The following is a 21,229-nucleotide window of genomic DNA, read 5'->3' as shown; positions in this document are numbered from 1 at the left end:
GGTTTTTACCTATTAACTTTTGCTTTATAAGGACTTGGCACCTTATGTTTTATAACAACTATGTGGTTTGGAAACACAAAAGAGCAATTGGGCTATTTCTAGCCCTGGGGATCTTGTCCTAGCTTCACTGAGCTACATACAAGTTATTCAGCAAACCAATTAATTGCCTACACTTCAGTCTTCTCCTCAAGTGAAGAAGTAAAAGTGTAAGTTCTTACAACAATTTAATGTAAAAGAGCTATTAATCATCATCCTTGTTATCATGTTGCCAAAAAGCAAGACCCAACTATATGGTGTCTGAGAGATACCCACTTTAAATACTAAAGCATATTTAAAGGAGGTACAACTTACAAGTGTTAAAAGTAAAAGAATGAAAAGTACAAAACTCGAGCAAAAGCAGAAACTTGTGGGGGACCTAACGTAGCCCCAGGAAAGTCAGGGATGAGGCTTGCCTCGGGGAGCAGCTAACCCAGGGATACAGAGTGATAGTAAGGCATTGCTATTTTTGTCCGTCTCTGGCCTCTTACTTTTTCCACTGTAGTTTTTCTTAGCTCTGATTATCTTTCTCCAATGGGCAGCGAACAGGGATGGGAAATGGCAGCTACTATTTCTCACAAAATGTACTGAAAGTTTATTGTGTGCCAAATATTGTTCTAAATTTTTTAGATGTATTCACTAAAATTTCACCACTTTATCAGGTTAAGTGCTATTATTATCCCTATTTTACAGAAGGAAACTAAGAGACAGAGTCAAAATAAGTTGCCCAAGGTCACACAGATAAAAGTGGTGAAACTGGGATTCCTAGGTTTAGTCCCAGAGAGACGCTGTGTTTTTCTCCTCTGGCTTCAGTTGGGAAATCCTTAAAGCAAGACTCTGAGTTGGTGACGGTCACCAGTCCTCTTCCCTCTTCTTCCTTTGCCCAGGTGTATTCTCTAATGACAAAGCTGCTCCCACTAAACCAATATGCTTGGAACGGAAGAAGGTGCATTTCCCAGAGGAGAAAGGAGAGCTGGATTATAAAATCAGTATGCATTCACGCAGAGCCACCTGGAAATGAACCAATCAAAGGATGCCTTTTGAGATGTGCAGGTTCAAAGGGGTAAATGACACCAGTCTCCTTGCAACTTGCTTCTCTTTCTCCTCAACAGTAACTTCCACTATATTTTGGAGATTTACCTTCTACATATGTGAGAAAGGAAAGAAGTGTGTGTGTGTGTACACATGTATGTATATATACATGGATATATATACCATTTTATATATATACATACACACGTACTAAACTTAAAATTTGCATTGCTTTGGTTTTTATACCATGCTAAAGTTTCAGTAAAACAGGGCTCTGCCAAGATCGGGCCACTGCACTCCAGCCTGGGGACAAAGCAAGACTCTGTCTCAAAAAATAAAAAACAAACAAACAAAAACAGGGCTGTGTTTTTGTAAACTAGCCATCATCAGACAGGTCTGTAGCATTTTATTGTATTTTGTCACCACATATTTGCTTAATATTCACAGCTGATAGAGGCACTTAACTGCTTCCAGTCAGTGTGGTTCAGAAAAGATAAGATATATGTTAATAACCTGTTAGAGAAGTTATGCCTAGAGGCTTTATTGTAGAAAGGGAACTGCTCCTGTATCTGACTTAGCAATCTTATTTAGACATTCCTTTCTCAACTGAACATATAATTCTCTGTTTCTCAGATATTCTTCTAAGCAGCTCTTTTGTCTTTCTGTTGGTTCAGCCAGTTAAACTTTGGTACTTTCTATCAAATATGTTTGAATGTTGCCTTAACATATGGAAGGCACATGCATTTTTTGACCTAGATAAAAGCTATGATGTTGGCTGTATAATACCCCTTCCCCTCTTCTGATGGAGGAAATGCTGCTGAGTACTGGATTGGGCATCTTGACACCATCAGCCACCTCCCCACTTCATGAAGGGTCCTCCTGTGGCAAAGGAGTCCTAGAAGGGGAGACAGGGTATGGGAACAAAAGGTAGGGGTCAGCTGGCCATGGGTGGGGAAGGTCCAGTCTGAGAGCTGCTATTCTGAAGTACAACCTTAGGGCATTTTCTATTCCTAGCATTTTTGCTGTCCTGAGGCTGTCCAGACATTAAGGCTGAGTTATGCTCCTTGCTTCAAAAGGAAGATAAAATCTAAACAAGAGCAAGGGAATTAAATGGCCCCCTTTTGGCATTCAAAGCACTCTTCAAGCCCTTTTCAGAGAGAATAGTTGCAAAAAGCTAGAGCTAGTCTTTTTTGAGAGAAAAAGAGATTTTCAAGTCCCAGTGAGCCAAAGCTTCCTGGAATCTAGGTTTATAAACTAAACATAGGTAGGAAAGATGAGGATATCATGTTCGAACATTTCCCTGGCTCAAAGTGTTACCGGAGAGGAGTCTCAATCAGGACCTCAAGAGAGGGTTCTTGGATCCCACACAAGAAAGAATTTGAGGTGAGTCCAGAGAGTAAAGTGAAAGCAAGTTTATTTATTAATAAAGTGAAGGAATAAGGAATGGCTACTCCACAGGCCCTCAGGACTGCTGGTTGTCTATTTTATGGTTATTTCCTGATTGTATGCTAAACAACAGGTGGATTTTTCATTAGTTTTCTGGGAAAGGGGTGGGCAATTTCCGGAACCGAGAGTTCTCCCTTTCTTAGACCATATAGGGTAACTTCCTGACGTTAACCATGGCGTTGGTAAGCTGTCATGGCTCTAGTGGGAGTGTTTTTTAGCAGGCTAATGCAATATAATTAGCATATAATGAGCAGTGAAGACCACCAGAGGTCGCGAAGTGAAGACGACCAGAGCAGTGAAGACGACTAGCGGTCACTTTCATCATTTTGGTAGGTTTTCGCTGACTTCTTTACCACATGCTGTTTTACCTACCCTGTTGCCAATTCTAGGTCACTGTCCCAACCTGTCATAAGTGAGGGGAACACACTCTTGTGTTGACCTCGTCTCTCAGGGGAACACACTCTTGTGTTGACCTCGTCTCTCATCTTGTGACTTAGAATGCAGCTCAGTAGGTCTCAGCCTTATTTTACCCAGCCCCTATTCAAGATGGAGTCGCTCTGGTTCAAACACCTCTGACAAAAGGAAGGCATGGAAACTTTTTCTGACCTGCAGAAGGATGCAGGAGATATTTCAAGCTAAGGAGCAGATGGCGGACTGAGTAGGGACCCAGTGCCTCAGCCACCCTGGCCCTTGTGTATATGTGTAGGTGTGTGTATGAGGGATGGGGCAGCAGATGATAGATTACAGAATTGATAGGACTTGTTTTTTATTTTTTGTTTGGAACTATCGGAAGGAAACCATCTCAAAAGTTTCCCCATACTTATGACAGGTTGGGACAGTGACTTAGAATTGGTAGTCAGCAGGCTGGAGAGAAAAAAACCTCAAAATAGTACCTCTGTGGCCTGCCTGAATGAGGAGAGAGGCAGATGTTTCCGCAAGTCTAGTGAGGGTCGAAGGAACGTAGAGGGGATTGGTGGATTGGAAGAGGCCTGGGGCTGGCAAGAGAATGTTGCAGTGTGTACAGACTTTGTGGTCCCACACCTGACAGAAAAAAAATGATATCAGCAATAGGTGCACTGTCCCCTCTGGAAGACTAGGTGGGACCAAGGAGATCTGCAGCAGGTGCAGAAGGACTAGAGATCACCTTACAAGGATAAAGAGTTTATGCAGATCAAAGCTGGTAGGGCCCAGAGGACAGCACCAGGACGCGAACCCTGCTGTTCACAGATGCCATCCTAGGAGACAGGCAATACACAACAGAACTGATAGAGAATCTGAACTTTAAGTTTAAAGCTTGGATTGAGTGAGTAATTACTCCAAAATGGGACGTACTTCTAAACCAAAGAAACCAAATCTTCCTAGGCAGAATTAAGTGGGAACTTTGGAGCTAAGAAAAGTTCATTTTCCAAAAAAAAGTCCCATCTCTATGAGAACTGAACTCTGTCCTTTTTTCTTTTTTTCTCTTTTGCCCAAATTCCTTTTTTTTTTTTTTTTTTTGAGACAGTCTCTGTTGCCCAGGCCTGGAGTGCAGTGATGCGATCTCGGCTCACTGCAAGCTCCGCCTCCCGGGTTCATGCCATTCTCCTGCCTCAGCCTCCCGAGTAGCTGGGACTACAGGCGCCCGCCAACACGCCTGGCTAATTTTTTGTATTTTTAGTAGAGACGGGGTTTCACCATGTTAGCCAGGATGGTCTCGATCTCCTGACCTCTGATCCGCCCGCCTCGGCCTCCCAAAGTGCTGGGATTACAGGCGTGAGCCACTGTGCCTGGCCTTTTGCCCAAATTTCTATCTAAGCGGCCTGGGAGTCATGCTCTACACACCATAAAATCTTGCCAGATGGGTTTCATTTAACCCTATATAATATTTACTTTCCAACCTGACTCTGGCATCACATCACATGACAGATAAAAAGGAAATCAAAATATTTTAACACAAAATATGTTTCTTTGCCATATTTTGAAATGATTCTGTGGAGTCGTCTTTTGTTGGGGGGAGATTTGCATCCTGTAAAGAATCTATTAACACAATGAAATATTTTCCCTTCCAGACCCTCCTAATCCTGAAGAGATTAAGAGTCTAGCACTTTTTACAGGTCTGAATAGGAAACATTTGCCACTTATTATCTCTAAGACTGGCCACTTCTAAGACTTGATCTACACAATAAGTACCTTGGTCTCCACAACCCTTTCTCTTAACACAGACACTTCTTTCTGTTGATTCCAGGCTTTTAGATCATAACTTAATTCTTTCAACCAATTGACAATCAGAAAATTTTTTGGTTTTGCGTGTGTGTGTTTTTTGGTTATTTTTTTGAGACAGTCTTGCTCTGTTGCCCAGGCTGGAGTGCAGTGGTGCCATCTTGGCCCACTGTAACCTCTGCCTCCTAGGTTTCAAGTGATTTTCATGCCTTAGCCTCCAGAGTAGCTGGAATTACAGGCATGTGCCATGCTGGGCTGATTTTTGTATTTCTAGTAAAGATCAGGTTTCACCAGGTTGGCCAGGCTAGTCTCAAACTCCTGGTCTCAAGGGATCTGCCGACCTCGGCCTCCCAAAGTATTGGGATTACAGGCATGAGCCACCGCGCCTAGTTGCCAATCAGAAAATCTTTGAATCTACCTGTAAGCCTCCACTTCAAATTGTTCTGCCATTCTGGACCAAACCATGTATTAATGATTAATGTCTTATGTCTTCCTAAAAGGTATAAAACTAAGCTGTAACCCAACCACCCTGGGCACACGTCCCAGGACCTCTTGAGAATGTGCCTTGGGCCATGGCCACTAATATTTGGCTCAGAATAAATCTCTTCAAATGTTTTACAGAGTTTGGCTCTTTTTGTCGACATCTACATATATCAGCATTCACACAGAATCGTAAGATATTCATAAGACACAGGAGACTTCAGCCCCAGATCAGTCTTACCAATATCAGATCTAACCTGTGACTGTACAAATAAACGAAAAGATCTAATTTTTAAGATAGCTTTTAACCAAAGGCAAACCCTCTTATTTAAAAGCCTTTCTTAGGATAAACAAAGCTTGCTTGCTTGCTTTTCTTTTTTTTTCCTGAAACAGGATCTCACTTTGTCACTCAGGCTGAGTACAGTGGCACAACCTTGGCTCACTGCAACCTCCACCTCCCCAGTTCAAGCAATTCTCTCACCTCAGCCTCCTGGGTAACTGGGATTACAGATGCATGCCACCATACCCAGCTAATTTTTATATTTTTTGCTAGAGACAGGTTTTCACCCTGTTGGCTAGGCTGGTCTGGAACTCCTGACCTCTGGTGATCCACCCGCCTCAGCTTCCCGAAGTGCTGGGATTACAGGTGTGAGCCACTACACCTGGCCCAAAGCTTATTTTGTATTAGGTATCTCAGTTCACTTGTACAGCAGTGTCTTGTTGGTTTTTTGTTTGTTTTTGTTTCTGAGACAGAGTCTCACTCTGTCGCCTAGGCTGGAATGCAGTGGCATGATCTCAGCTCACTGGCTCACTGCAACCTCTACCTCCCAGGTTCAAACTATTCTCATGCCTCAGCACCCTGAGTAGCTGGGATTACAGTCATGTGCCACATGCCCTATTAATTTTTGTATTTTTAGTAATGACGGGATTTCACCATGTTGGCCAGGCTGGTCTCAAACTCCTGAGATGCAGGAGGAAGATAAGGGGGCCTGGAGAATCTTCCACTGGCCTGCCCACTGGGTGGATGGGGTGGAGCCTTGGGAAGTTGCTGCCATTTGCAGGGGGAGGAGCATGGTTCCTCCTCAATCTGTGAGATGGGGGCCTGTTAACAGGAACCCCTCTCACTTTGCTGAGAGTTTATCTTCCTTTTCACCCAATAAATTCCATTCTCCCTCACCCTTGAAAGTGTCTGCGTGTCTAACTTTTCCTGGTCGTGTGACAAGAACGCATTTTTTTTTTTCTACAATATTTTTGGCATCCAGACATAGGGCGTGAGGGAGGGTGAGTATCATGCAAACCAAAAGATCATTTTTTTCTTTTGCTTCTAAGCCTTTTTGTCCTCATACCTCTTCTGAGGATAGAGGAAACTGTACTCCACCCCACCACAACAGCTGCAGGTGCACATGGGATGGATCAGTGAATGGTGGCTCTCCTGCTCCCATCCCGGCCAGGGCTGGAATGCATGGCCCAAGGGTGCCCAAAGGCAGGCTGGCCAGCTCCCTGCCACACAGCCACAGAGCCTTCCCCTCCCCCAGCCAAGGGGTCCCACTCCATTGGACAGCAATTAAGTTACTCTCGGAAGTGGAAGAACCATTTGCATAAGAATAAAAGGTTTACTCTGGCAAGTGGAGGAACATTTGCATAAGAATAAAAGGTTCTTCCCCAGGCATCTTTTTTCTTTTCCCTACTCTGTCAGCAGTTGACTTTTAAGTGAGGTTTTTTTCCCTTTTGGAAGACATTTTGCTGTGCCAAAAATAATAGAGATCACTGTTTATATTCTCTGTAAAGTTTTAATTATGAAAAAGGATTTGTGAGGTTGGTCTTGAGTTATAGCCAATCCGGTGTGCTTTCCATGTCTTTCCGTATAGTCTGTAGCAAACTCTGTGGCAGGCCTCCACCTTGCTTCACATCTTTGGGAGTGTGGCCTATAACCACGTAACAATGGTTTTGTTTTGGCCTCCGCCATTTTACAATGGTGGCCTGGGGTTCAATCCTGGTGTAGGGAATGAGTCTTTTCTGGTTTGGTATCTATACAACCTTTGCTATCTGTTCTCTTCCCCTCCACAAGCAGCCTTGGATTTCCCTTTCTCTGAGCCTCTAATAAAGTTTGAAAGCCAGAAATAGTGGCCCCCTGGCGTGGCTAAATTAAGTTTATAAGCGAGTTAAAAAGATATTCTTAAAGAGCACCCAAGTTAATTATAAGTGGATATAAGTCATAAGTATATTTAAAAGGCCTTTACGTTTTTCTTTTCTTGGATCTTGCTTTGCTGCAAAGAGGTTTTTTTTCTCAGTCGACTGAATTATTTTCCTCCATTTTGCCCTGCCACTCTCAATGCACACATGAGAGAAGAGGGAACTCTGTTTTCCTCACGGAAGCCCAGGAATTAAAAGTGGATAGATACCTCTCAAAATCTGTTTTTTACCCCATTTATGGCTGTTTATTAGGCCTTAGCAGCTGCATGTTTTCCTAGCCCTGTTTCTTTTTTTTTTTTTTTTGAGACGGAGTCTCGCTCCGTCGCCCAAGCTGGAGTACAGTGGCATGATCTCGGCTCACTACAAGCTCCGCCTCCCGGGTTCATGCCATTCTCCTGCCTCAGCCTCCCGAGTAGCTAGGACTACATAAGGTGCTCGCCACCACGCCCGGCTACTTTTTTTTGTATTTTTAGTAGCGATGGGGTTTCACTGTGTTAGCCAGGATGATCTCGATCTCCTGATCTCGTGATCTGCCCACGTCGGCCTCCAAAAGTGCTGGGATTACAAGCGTGAGCCACCGCGCCTGGCCAGCCGTGTTTCTTAAAAGTTTCCACCCAGAGGCCAATAATACAATTAGGAGATTGGCAAATGAAAGATCTTATGGTGACTGGGTTTTCTTCTGCCTGTCTCTGTAGCTATATATGTGTTGTGTGTGATGTCTATAAAAAGACTTCTAATTAATTGACCTAAAGGAAGTTAAGTGCTTGGATCAAATGTTTTTTAAAGGGAAGATAAAAAGCTGTGGCACCTTTCAGTTCATGTGACTTTAATCTTTGAGAAATAAAAACAGTATTAAAGATTACTGGCTAAACGCAGATGTTGTCAAAATATAAATAGATTGGCTAAATTATGCAGGTCAGGTGCCGGCTTTGCTAAATGTTTTAAGGTTATAAACTGCTTTTTGGGTTTTGAGAACTGTTTGACTTGCCTTCTCCGCATTTGGTAAGGCCTGAGGACACACAGAACTAATCACACAATTAATTATGCTGGAAGGACTAAAACCTTCGCTGCACCTAGCACACAATCAAAACAACTTGCCAAGTTTTACATTAAAGTTAAAAATTGCTAGGAGTTACCATTTTAAGATGTAATTGAAACTACTGGAAATAAATGTACATGCTAGGTGTGCAGGAACAGTAAAATGTGTTTTAGCGAAAGATTATAAGAAGGCATGGAAATGTAAATTCTTGCCTAGGGTTAAAGGATTGTTTTCAATTAGATAGAATAAAGCTAAAAGTTTGAATAAGTGGTGGCAAGATTGTCAAAATTAATCATGCAAAAATTCTGTGTGTGAACATATTGACTAAATTCAAAAAGGTATTATATGGCTTTTCTGTAAATTGAACACTGAAACAAAGGCACAAGGTACTCTTAAGGCACTAATCTGTGCTAGCAAAATTTTTAAAGGGTTATAAAAAGTTTTTGCTTTTTATAAATTTCTGAGTCATCATTTTGGAAAAATAAATAATTTATGATAATCTAGAATTCTATTTCATAACATCAAGTATATTAAATCTAACACTTAACAGGCTTCCCAAAATCAAACCTCAGTTTCAAAATTGTCTTTCCTCACCCCTGGCTTTTGGATGCTTCAGAGGGCCCCTGGAGTATCCAAAAGAGAGGCAAACAGGATTATTTGACATGTTTAGGTACAAGGGATTGCCAAAGTGGTGTTCAATTATCTTTAGGTTAAATTTTGGTGAATGATATTAATGTAAGTTCCAAAATTGTATGGGATTTCTAAAATTCTAATGTCTAAAATATATGCTATTAACCATGATTAAGGTTATGTCAATTTATTGTAAACTACAGAGATAACCAAACTTCTTTTTCAATTGTGTTTCCAACTGTAACTACCCTGGACATTTTGTTATTCACAGAAAGTCACTGTCTTGTTTTAATCCTTTGCAAAAGATGGTTTATAGTAAGTTATAGGACTCTGACAGGTGCTCTCAAATACAGGTTTCTGATAACTTAGGAGATGGTGACATTCTGATAATGATTCTGATAACTTACGAGTATGTTTGTTTCTCTGCCTGGTTCCTCTAGAATTTGGAAACTATCATTGAGTATTCTTAATTTATGGCAATATAGTTGTTTGCATCAATGCAATTAAGAATCCATTTTCTTTTGCAAGAGAAACTGGTTTTTCTCTTTTTAGAGAAAAACTCAATTTACAGAAACTGGTTGTTTTACCAAGGCTTTGACTGGAAGGGTATGCTTCCCTTTAAGGAGTCAAGCTCAACTTGCAGAGCCAATAAAAGGCCCTTGGGAAAACTGGCCTCATACCCTTGTCTACACTGTCCCTGTACAGGGTTCCTGTCCTGTGGTCAGTAAAGCATGTCACTTTCTAACAGGCCCAGGAGCTCCAAGTTTATTTTGGGACCTTTAGAGGAGAGGATCATCCAACTCACAGGTATTTGAGGATACAAACCCATGGCTGGCCTTGGCTTCAAAGGTCATATAAACCCATGGCTAGGCTCAGCTTAAAAGGTCTTATCTGAGATTCCTTGTGGAACAGAGTTTCATCAAAGCCAATCTAAAAGGCCTATGTAGAAATAGTTATTCTTGCTGCACTTTATGCAAATAATCAGGCCAAGTATAAGCCTAAATTTATTTTGCAAACAACTCAGTCCTATCATTTTTTTTTAACAAAAATGAGGACCTGGGAGATAGAAATTATGTTTCAAAACTTATCACATATTTGTCATTAAATTCTAAACTCATTCGTTATTTTTAAGTTTTTGCCTGCATTTTAGACTAACCCTGCCTGGTTCTGTAAACCAGCCAGCAATCTCTGGCTGCAGCTCAGAAAGAACAAAAGGGATGGGTAATGTAGAAATATGGATCAATATTCTAGTTCTAAGCAATTAGCCTGCAAATCCTATCAGGTGATGGTAATAAATAGGATGCCCATCCCTGGAGGTTTTTTTTTTTTATTTTGTGTTTTTTTTTTCTTTTGGGAAAGTAAGACCAGGAGCGTTAACCAAAGCCAAGCACCACGCACCCAAATCTTAGAAAGCATAACTATAGCCACCAGTTATCTGGGCATGTTACAAGACATCCTTTTTTCTCCCTTGTTAGAGGAGGACTCAATTCCACAGCTCACCTTAGCATTTGGATTATGATAAGGAGTCCACGCAAACCCCGAGACAAATTTTTGTCCCAAACTCAATGTCAAGCTTCAAGTCAAAGCTCTCGGGAAGAAAACTGGATCTGAGGGATCCAGAGGCAGATAATAACAGAAATTAAAATGCACAACACAGGTGAACGTGGCTGATTCCTGCCCATTAAGCCAAGCTTCCCATTTCATGGATAAAAGTCACACTAGTATCACACTTCATCCATAAATGAAGGCTAGGGAATTCAAGGCTATTGACTGCAGAGGATATAGGGCATATGTGGGTAAGAGCAGATCCTCCCACCTACTAGGCCCCCGATTAATATGGTGAAAGCTGCTTTAACACTTATGTATGGCACCCTGCTGCAGTCACCAGGACTCAGGGATACAAGGTCAGAACAAAGAAAGAGGAAGGCCTCACTTTCCCTCCCTCACGTGCCCCAGGTATTTGCTAGAAAGAGAAAGAAACCAGGGTTACCTGCTCCACTCTTTCTAAACGAGTAGCCATTCATCTTCAGTCTGTACCGCTTTCAAATGAATCCTGAACCCCTGGGACTCCTTTGAAAACGAGTGTTTTTTTCCTTCCTCCTCTTCTGTCCTCTTTACTGATAAGTAATTGTGTCTCCATACTACAGGACACTCCCCTCAGATGCTTTCTCCAAGCTGCAAACAGTTAACTTCCCAAACCTTAAACTGGTTGCCTTAGGATTGGGCTCAGGGGAAGAGAACCCAGAAACCTGACATGCTCCCAAACGGGCCTTTGGCTTCCCTTTCCCTGTGCAAACTGGTAAAAGGCCTCAGGATTTTTGAGTTGTCGTTACCCGCCCCCAGCCCAAACCTTATTTCGTTTTGATACATGTTTTCTAATAACCCGGTTTGTCTCTTCTAGCCTTCAGTCCATCCCACTCCAAATGGTCATGCACCTGAAGCCTTGGATGCTGGCCCCTTCTGCCAAGGACCCTTACATAAGCCTCTGAGGGAGCTCTGACTACCATTTCCTCAGAACAGCACCCCCTGTCAGCAGGAAGCAGTTAAGATTGATCTTCATCCTTATCCTTACTCTGATGGCAGTGAGATGTACTTCTTCAGAGGAGTGAATGATAGCTGCAGGAGGAAGATAAGGGTGAACATCCCCAGAGAATCTCCCACCGGCCTGCGTGATGGAGGGATGGGGTGGAGTCTCGGGAAATTTGCGCTGTTTGCACCGGGGGAGCCTGGCCCCTTCTGTTCCTGGGTAGAACCTGGGATTCAAACTGTGAAATGGGGGCCTGTTAACAGGAACTTCTCTCACTTTTCTGAGAGATTTTCTTCCTTTTCACCCAATAAATTGCATTCCCTCTCCCCCTTCAAAGTGTCTGTGTGCCTAACTTTTCCTGGTCGTGTGACAAGAACCTGGCTTTTTTTTCCTTTTTTTTTTTTTGAGACGGGTTCTCGCTCTTTCGCCCAGGCCGGAGTGCAGTGGCGCAATCTCGGCTCACTGCAAGCTCCGCCTCCCGGGTTCACGCCATTCTCCTGCGTCAGCCCCCGGAGTAGCTGGGAGAACCCGGCTTTTTCTTCTACAACACCGGCCTCAAGTGACCCACTCGCCTCAGCCTCCCAAAGTGCTAGGTGTGAGCCACCACTCCCAGCCTGCAGCAGTTTTTGACTTATTGCAACCACCAGACACACCGTTAACTCCCAACACTATTATTCCTTGAAAATGTAAATAATTTTAGAGCTGGGTGTGGTGGCTCACACCTGTAATCCCAGCACTTTGGAAGGCTGAAGCGGGTGGATCGCCTGAGGTCAGGAGTTCCAGACCAGCTTGGCCAACACAGTGAAACCCCGTCTCTACTAAAAATACAAAACGTTACCTGGGTGTGGTGGCAGGCGCATGTAATCCCAGCTACTGTGTCCGGAATTGGTGGGTTCTTGGTCTCACTGACTTCAAGAGTGAAGCTGCGGACACTTGCGGTGAGTGTTACAGTTCTTAAAAATGGTATGTCCGGAATTTGTTCCTTCTGATGTTCAGACGTGTCTGGAGTTTCTTCCTACTGCTGGGTTCGTGATCTCGCTGGCTTCAGGAGTAAAGCTGCAGACCTTCACGGTGAATGTTACAGTTCATAAAGCTGGCGCAAGCTGCAGACCTTCACGGTGAATGTTACAGTTCATAAAGCTGGCGCTCTGGAGTTGTTTGTCCCTCCCGGTGGGTTCGTGGTCTCGCTGGCTTCAGGAGTGAAGCTGCAGACCTTTACGGTGAATGTTACAGTTCACAAAGCTGGCCCTCTGGAGTTGTTCGTCCCTCCTGGTAGGTTTGTGGTCTCGCTGGCTTCAGGAGTGAAGTGCAGACCTTCACAGTGAGTGTTACAGCTCATAAAAATTAGCACAGGCCCAAAAAGCGAGCAACAGCAAGATTCACTGTGAAGAGCAAAAGAACAAAGTTTCCACAAACTGGAACTGGACCCTAGTAGGTTGTTGGTGCTGCCTGGGGTCGCCTGCTTTTATTCCCTTATTTGGCCCAACCACATCCTGCTGATTGGTCCATTTTACAGGGAGCTGATTGGTCCGTTTTGACAGAGTGCTGATTGGTGCATTTACAAACCTTTAGCTAGACACAGAGTGCTGATTGGTGCATTTACAATCCTTTAGCTAGAGACAAAAGTTCTCCAAGTACCCTACCCCGATTAGCTAGACACAGAGTACTGATTGGTGCATTTACAAACCTGTAGCTAGACACAGAGCCCTGATTGGTGCATTTACAATCCTTTAGCTAGACGGAAAAGTTCTCCAAGTCCCCACCCGACCCAGAAACCCAGCTGGCTTCACCTCTCACTGCTAGAGAGGCTGAGGCAGGAGAATCACTTGAACCCAGGAGGCAGAGGTTGCAGTGAGCTGTGATCACACCATTGCACTCTAGCCTGGGCTATAAGAGCAAAACTCCATCTCAAAAAAAAAAAAAAAGAAAGAAAAAGTAGATCATTTTTTATATATTTGCCTCATGTAATGCAGGATTACTATTTACCTTTTGAGATTTTATTTTATTTATAGACCTTTTCTTAAGCTCAAAGAAGGTGGTGTGACGCTATAACCATAGGCCAGAGGAATGAGAATGCCAACAGTGAAAGGAGGCTAAGGTGGTAAATCAGACAGGAGCTCGATGCAGAATGCAGCAGGCTGAAGTGCCGCTGACATGGTTTTCTTATTTGCCATGCAAGCTTAAAAGAGGAGAAATAAGGGGCATGCTCTTCACAGGGCCAGCTCTCATCTGGTGGGATGAAGAGTAACACAGCTCCGTGTTATCCTTACTGGGCAGCCTTCCCTGGCACCTCTCAGGCTAGCTGAATGCCTTTTCTCCTTCTTTGTCATCCTAGTATGACACTGTATTATGATGGCCTGTTTGTTCAGCCCTCTAATAGGTGAGCTCTTTTAAGTCAGCGATTTTTGTTAATAACTTTAATAATCCTGATGCCTTGCACACTGCACAAAATTTAATAATGTAACTGTGGGACCAGCCCAAGCTGGGCCTACTCTGATGATAACAGCATGTCAAGTTACCTTGTAGGTATAACAGAGCGAAATAACTGCATGTCATGTAGCCCAAGGATGCTCAAAGGAAAAAGCTTTGACCTCTGCTAATGTCCGTAACCAGCCAATTTTCTCAGAACTAAGACTAGGATATGACCAGAACCTGAATACTGGAACTCTTTCAGAAGCAAAAGTTCATTGGTCTGGAAGATCTTGTGCTAAAATCTGTCTCAACATACTTTCAATCAGACCCTGTCAAGTCAACATTCCTAAATTCTATCCCTAGCCTCTCATCCCTTAAAACTTTTCCCAGATCCCAAATCAGGGAGCCAGATTTGAACCTACTTCCTGTCTTCTTGCTTGATGATTTTGCAATAAAGCCTTCCTTTTCTCAAAAGCTGGTGCCATGGTTCTTGGTTTCTGTCTACATCAGGCAGAGAGCCCATTTGCACAAAAACAGTAAAAGCTTATTAATTGAGAACTGAGTAGAAGGAAAATAGGAAGAAGAAAGAGAAAAGAAGGGAGGAAAAAAGGAAGGAAGGAAGGAAAGAAAGAAGGGAGGAGGAAAAGGGAGAACGAAAGAAGAGAAAATAAGTAAAAGGGAAAGAGTGGGAACTTCAGGGCATTGTGCCAACCCTCTGATCCCAAGGCATCATCCTGGCCTGACGCGAACTTGAAATTCTCTGGACACGGGAAGCCAGGACCTCTGTGCACTAACCTTGCTAAAATTCTCTCCTGCCTCTGCACTTTGCCAAAGTTGAATTGAATAGCATCCATTCTTTTCAGTTTCCACCCTAGAGCAACATTTTCTGTAGTAGAGTTATTCTGGGTTCTACAGGCAACAGAAATCAATGTCTGCCTCGTCTCTTTGACCTTGCATGTGAAGGGGAGCTTTTTTAGGTGATGCAAGTACAAAGGGAGAGTGAAGCCATAGGCAGTTTGGACAGCTAAATATAGAGTGGCGCTTTTAAAAATGCTGTCTTGGCCGCTCTGAGTGTCTGGAAAGACCTGCCGGTCACTGGCAAGGACAAAGGATCAGCTTTGACTGGACTATCTGAGGATTCAAGGACCTATATGGCATTGAGAAAGATTATCTGTAGCCTATCTTTGGAAATTGTCATGGCTAATTATGTGCATCTTGCCTCCTGGCATAATTTCCCTGCAGGTGACCAATATGACTGTTTTTATCCCTGTTTCACAGCAGCCCTGAAAGCAGGCTGGAGTGAGTAATCTGGTTTTATAAAAAAGTGTTGGGGCTCAGGAAATGACTTCCCAAAATATGGAACTAAACAAAAAGTCTCAAGGTCCCTCTGACCTTCCCCCGACCCCATCTCTCACACTTTTGTCTCTCCCAAAGCAGATGACGAGGCTATTCTCTGAAGCTCCCTTATCTACCCAGAAACCGGACTCCCAAAGAGAAATCCAGTTGCCTGCGATCCCTTCCTTGGAATTTCATTAACCAGAGAAGATTAAAACTCATCACAGAGAAAAAGACTAAAAATTAAACACCAAACCTAGAGCTCAGACAGACTTTGAACTGTGTTTCTTCTCCAGTCCCATTCAATTCCCTAAGATAATTATTTAGTTATCACTATCTGAATATTGGGTGCATTCATTCTCCCTAAAATTTATTTACTCCTGCATTCCCCTCACCCCTTCTCTTATGAAGAAAGGTTTGTAAGCACCTGGACCCCATTGGATTATTGAATAATCATTTTCCTGCAATTCTCCCATGCTATACATGTTAAAATGGATGTGTATGCCCTTTTCTCCTATTAATCTGCCTTTTTTTAGTTCATTTTCAATGAACCTTCAGAGGATGAAGGGGAAAGCTTTCCTTGCTCACCCCTGCACAAGGAAAACAACAACTGTGAGCTAGTGTCATTGCCCTGGGCATAGCTGCCATATAAGGGCATCCTGGGGAAGAGCATGTTGCTACGAGAAGAGAAAGTGTTACAAAATGATAGAGCATGACAAAAAAAGGGCATGAACACATAATGGTAATAAATTGCCTAGAAGCCAGTAAAGTGATCTCTTCAGCTAAAGCCATTCTAGGCCACACAGTGTCACTCAGTCAGGTCCCTTTTAGGTAATGGCAGAAACTGGAAATTGACAAGGAGTTATTTCTCTATGATACAGCTTTTACCTCCTAGCCTGTCATGTGACTCCTACTCCAAAATCAGGAAAACTGGTTGCTGAATCAAAGACAATGAGCTGAGCTTCCTCGGAGGTCTCCACAGGTGAGTTGGGCATATGGATAAAGAGAACAGTGTGATTTGGAATTGCATCATATCCAAACGCCTTTAACAAGATAGACAAAGCTTGCTTTTCATCAAAATAAAAATCTGCCACATGCTTCTATCCTTGTGTCATTGTACTAAATTATGTACAAAGAAATATGCACAGGCATATTCTTGCTTTTTTTTTTTTTTCTGTTTTTGAGACAGGGTCTCACTCTGTCGCCCAGGTTGGAGTGCAGTGTCATGATCTTGGCTCACTGCAACCTCCGCCTCTCAGGTTCAGGTGATTCTCCTGCCTCAGCCTCCCAAGTAGCTGGGATTATAGGCATCCGCCACCATGCCCAGCTAATTTTTGTATTTTTAGTAGAGATGGGGTTTCACCACATTGGCCAGGCTGGTCTCGAACTCCTGACCTCAGATGATCCGCCCACCTCGGCCTCCCAAAGTGCTGGGATTACAGGTGTGAGCCACTGTGCCTGGCCCATATTTTTGCTTTCTAAGATAACTGAGTCAGATAGGAAATATGAGAGGCAAGATTTTATTATGGCATGAGTTCTGGTGCCTGAATAGGTTCAAATTCATTTCCATTTCTCATTTTCAAGGTGGCATTGGGCAAGTTACTTAAGTTCTATGCCTCATCTGAAAAAGGGAGGCAAAAAGAATGCTCATTCATAGATAGGGTTGCACTGAAGATTAAGTCAGTTAATAATGTGCAAAGTGTTCAGAAATGTGTCTGGCATGTGGTAAATCACGGATAAACAGCTGTTATTCTAAATGCACAGAGCATAGGGCAATTTGAAGACCTTAGTTGTGCAGAGTTGTACAGACAGGGACAGGCACAGAAAGAATTCACCCATGATCTGCATTCACTTATGAATTCCAGCACTCACTCATGACCGGAAGCCAGGGCCAGCTGTCCAGGAGAGCCCTGTCATCCCTCAGGCAAGCACAACCAGATTCTGTGGGGTGCAGGTGTACTGGGTGTACTTGGCAAAATGTTGCTCTTATTTGTATGAATGGAACAGGCTGTCTCATATACTGAACCATAACTTGCTATTGCCTGGTTCCTCTCTCCTAGAGAACTTCAAGGAGATTGTGGTGGACAAACCAGATGATGCCAAAGCTCAGATGTTTAGGGCCTAATGAATGCCCAGAAGGAATAGAGGTTGGTGCTTGCCAGGTTTCTGTCTTTGAACCAAGTGCCAAATGTTTGAACAGTTTGCATAAGTATGTCCCAAGTCCTTCCCTTGATGTGTTAGACACTTTAGTGACAGCAGTGATGGGAGTCAGAGGAGCCCTCAGGAAGTGCAGTGTGGCTGTGCAGATGAGTCCTTGGATTGAGCACAGTGTGGCTGACATGTGACTGTAGGCACTTCGGGGCAGACAGAATTAACGGTATCCAAGTCTTGTGCAAAGGTAGCTGTAGGTTTTGTCCTTTGCTCTGGGCCTTCCAGAACAAAGATCAGATCAAATAAGGTAGTTAACGATCCTTCCTGGCAGGAGGTTCCTTTAACTCATTGAAACAGTGTCTGGAAAGGTAGGATAAGGAACCTAGATACAGCATCCTGAATAGGACTACAATTGCATGAACCCATAGGACATCCATTCATTCGGCCAACAAATACTTATTCAGTTCTGACTATTCAAAAGTCACTGAGGTAGATACTCAGGTGGTTCAAATTTTCTTTGGCAAGATATTGAGCCTCTAAAAACTGTCACCAATAAAGGCACAGCCAGCAGCCAAGCAGTCCTGGAGTAGTAACTCCTAGCCCCTAATGGAAGGGACCACCCACATTCTATGGTGATTGGTATCTCTGGGGCTGCTTGAAAGTGGTTCTTAGGGACACAAAATCTCCATTCAATAGTCTTATTTACTTGAAATAAATATATACACTGAAGCACAGCAGGCATCCCAGCCAGTATTGAGAGATCCACAGAAAGAACTTCAAAGTTTAAGCTGTTAATACTGTTGATCAAGTGATTTCTCTTGCCACACCTCTAAAGTTAGCTGAGATTCTCTTTGGAAGAGGATGATAAATAAGAGGGAGGGATTGTTAACGTTGTTTAGGAGCTGAATTATCATCAATTATCATCAAGAAGCTTGACTCTTCAGAGGGCTCAAGGATTAAGGCAAATTAAAATGCTTTCTTCTTCATCCCACCAAGAAGTTGAGTGTTCTTTCTTTATTCCTTTAATTGGTAAAAGAGTTTTATTTTGGCTTTATTTTATTTTATTTAACCTCTAAAAAGCTGGAAATGTCATTTTAAAGCCTTGACATCAAAAGGTGACAGGGTCTCAGTGATGGGATGTGAGAAATATACTCTTCTGAGATCTGTAAAGAACTTTGCTCAAATCTTTATGCATGTAAATCCTTGAGTGCTCCATACTTCATATTTTTTTTAAAAAGTACTAGAGGTAGAAATCTATAAATTTAGTTCCTTCGAAATTGGAAAGATTGTCTCTAAAAACTGATAATCAAGTTCTTAGTCCTCAAAAGTATATTTAAAGAAAACAGAATCATTCTAAAAAACCTAATACCTATTTATGAGATAATAATAGGGGAAAAGGCTGGGCACAGTGGCTCACACCTGTAATCCCAACACTTTTGGAGGCCGAGGCAGGTGGATCACCTGAGGTTGGGAGTTTGAGACCAGCCTGAACAACATGGGGGAACCCCTTTACCAAAAATACAAAATTAGCCTGGCGTGGTGGCACATGCCTGTAATCACAGCTACTTAGGAGGCCGAGTCAGGAGAATAGCTTGAACCTGGGAAGCAGAGGTTGCAGTGAGCTAAGATTGCGCCATTGCTCTCCAGCCTGGGCAACAAGAGTGAAACTCCATCTCAAAAAAATTAAATTAAAATAAATTTAAAATAATTTAAAAAGTAGGGGAAGAGATCAATTGTTATCATGATAGAGAGCCTCTAAAAGGACTCCCAGTGATCCCTGGCTCTGGACATTTATGCCTTTAAGCAAGACCCTCTCCTTGAGTGTGGGCAAGAGCCTAGGGACTCACTTGTAATAAACAGAATATGACAAAAGTGCTGACTATTCAAAAGGCATATGGGATGTGCTTTCTCACATTAGGTTGCAAAAAGACTGTGGCTTCCACATTGCTACCTCCCCGCTTGCCTCATATATCTCTTTGATCCTCACTCTATGGAAACCAAGCTGCTATGTTGTTAGTAGTTACATTGAGAGACCTGCATATCAAGGAATTGATGTCACCAGCCAATAGCCAGTGAGTAACTGAAGCATACCTGCTGGCTATTGGCTGGTGACATCAATTCCTGGATATGCAGTTCTCTCAGTAGAACGACTCACAATATAATGTGTGAGTTAGAAGCACTTCCTCACAATACATGTGTGAGTTAGAAGCACATCTTTCCCCAGGCAAGCTTTCAGATGAGACCACAGCTTCAGCCAACAGCCTTGTGAGAAACCTCGAGCAGAGGACCCAGCTAAGCTGCACTCAAATATCCAACCCACAAAAACTGTGAGATAATAAATGTTTTTGTTGTTTTAAGCCACTAAGTTTTCAGATAATTTGTGACACAGCAATAGATAATGCAATTATCAAGCCCTTAGAAATGTTTTTAGCACCATACTGGTGCTTTCTTGATACAGTATTTTGGTTAAGAATATAGTTTCTGAAGCCTGTTTGTCTGGAATTAATTTTCACCCCTAAATCTTGTCATTTGTACAATCCTGGAAAACTTACTTAGCTTTTGAGTGTCTCAATTTTTAAAACTTTAAAATGAAGATAATAACTGATAGGGTTATTGTGAGAATGAAATGAGTCACTACCTGTGAAATATTCTAAGAACTCAAACTCAGTAACTATGAGCTGCAATTATTTTGATCCTCACAATAATTTTGTAAGGTAGATAATGTTACTCTTCTTTGGTAGACAAGAAAATTGAGACCTAACTAGAAACTTGTATGCAAAATAGAACCTCATCACTTACCTGAATATACAAAAATCAACTTGAAATTGATCACAGACCAAAAAGTAAGAGCTAAGACAATAAAACTTAAAGAAAAAACTTAGGAGAAAATCTTTGTGACCTTATATTTGACAAAGAGATCTAGGTTTTTTTCTGCCTACTGGCTATTCTGAATAATGCTGCTATGAGGATGGATGTACAAGTATCTCTTTGAGATCCTGCTTTTAGTTCTCTGGGGTAACATATCCAGACATGAGATTGCTGGACCATGAGGTAGTTCTATGTTTAATTTTTTGAGGAACCTCCATACTGTTTTCCACTGTTTTACATTCCCCAAGAGCACAAGGGTTCGGATTCCCCAACAGTGCACAAGGGTTCTGATTTCTCTCCATCCTTGCCAACAAGGCAACATAGCAAGACCCTATCTCTACAAAAAATTTTTTTTTAGTTAGCTTGGTGAAGTAGTGTGCACCTGTAGTCCCAGCTGCTCAGAAGGCTTGAGCCCAGGAGATGAAGACTGTAGCGAGCTATGATCATGCCACTGTACTCCAACTCAGGCAATAAACTCTGTCTCCAAAAAAAAAAGGTACAGCAAAAATATGGTATTATAATCTTATGAGACCACCATTGTATATGCTATCTGTCATTAGCCAAAAATCATTATGTCACTCATGACTGTAGTTGATAAAAAATATTTGTCCTATAAATGAGTGAAAGCAATGATCACCTATTAATATTCATTATTGTCAGCACATTTCTAACAATTTACTAATGAGAGGGGCTTCTGGCTGATGAGATGGGGAGATATGGGGTTTGGGACAGAAGATCCAGACAGTCTGGGACTCACATAGACCCAGAGCCTAGTGGTTATTGCTAAGTCCTTGCATAGAGGAACCCATTATTTTACTTGTAGTGGATGTTGCTGTTCCTTTGGGGGCCTTCTCTTGGGCTACACTTTGGTTAAGCTTCGG

The sequence above is a fragment of the Hylobates moloch genome, unplaced genomic scaffold (genome assembly GCF_009828535.3).
Source record: "Hylobates moloch isolate HMO894 unplaced genomic scaffold, HMol_V3 SCAFFOLD_18, whole genome shotgun sequence".
NCBI classification, from domain to species: domain Eukaryota; kingdom Metazoa; phylum Chordata; class Mammalia; order Primates; family Hylobatidae; genus Hylobates; species Hylobates moloch.
Note: the sequence above shows the minus strand (reverse complement) of the source record.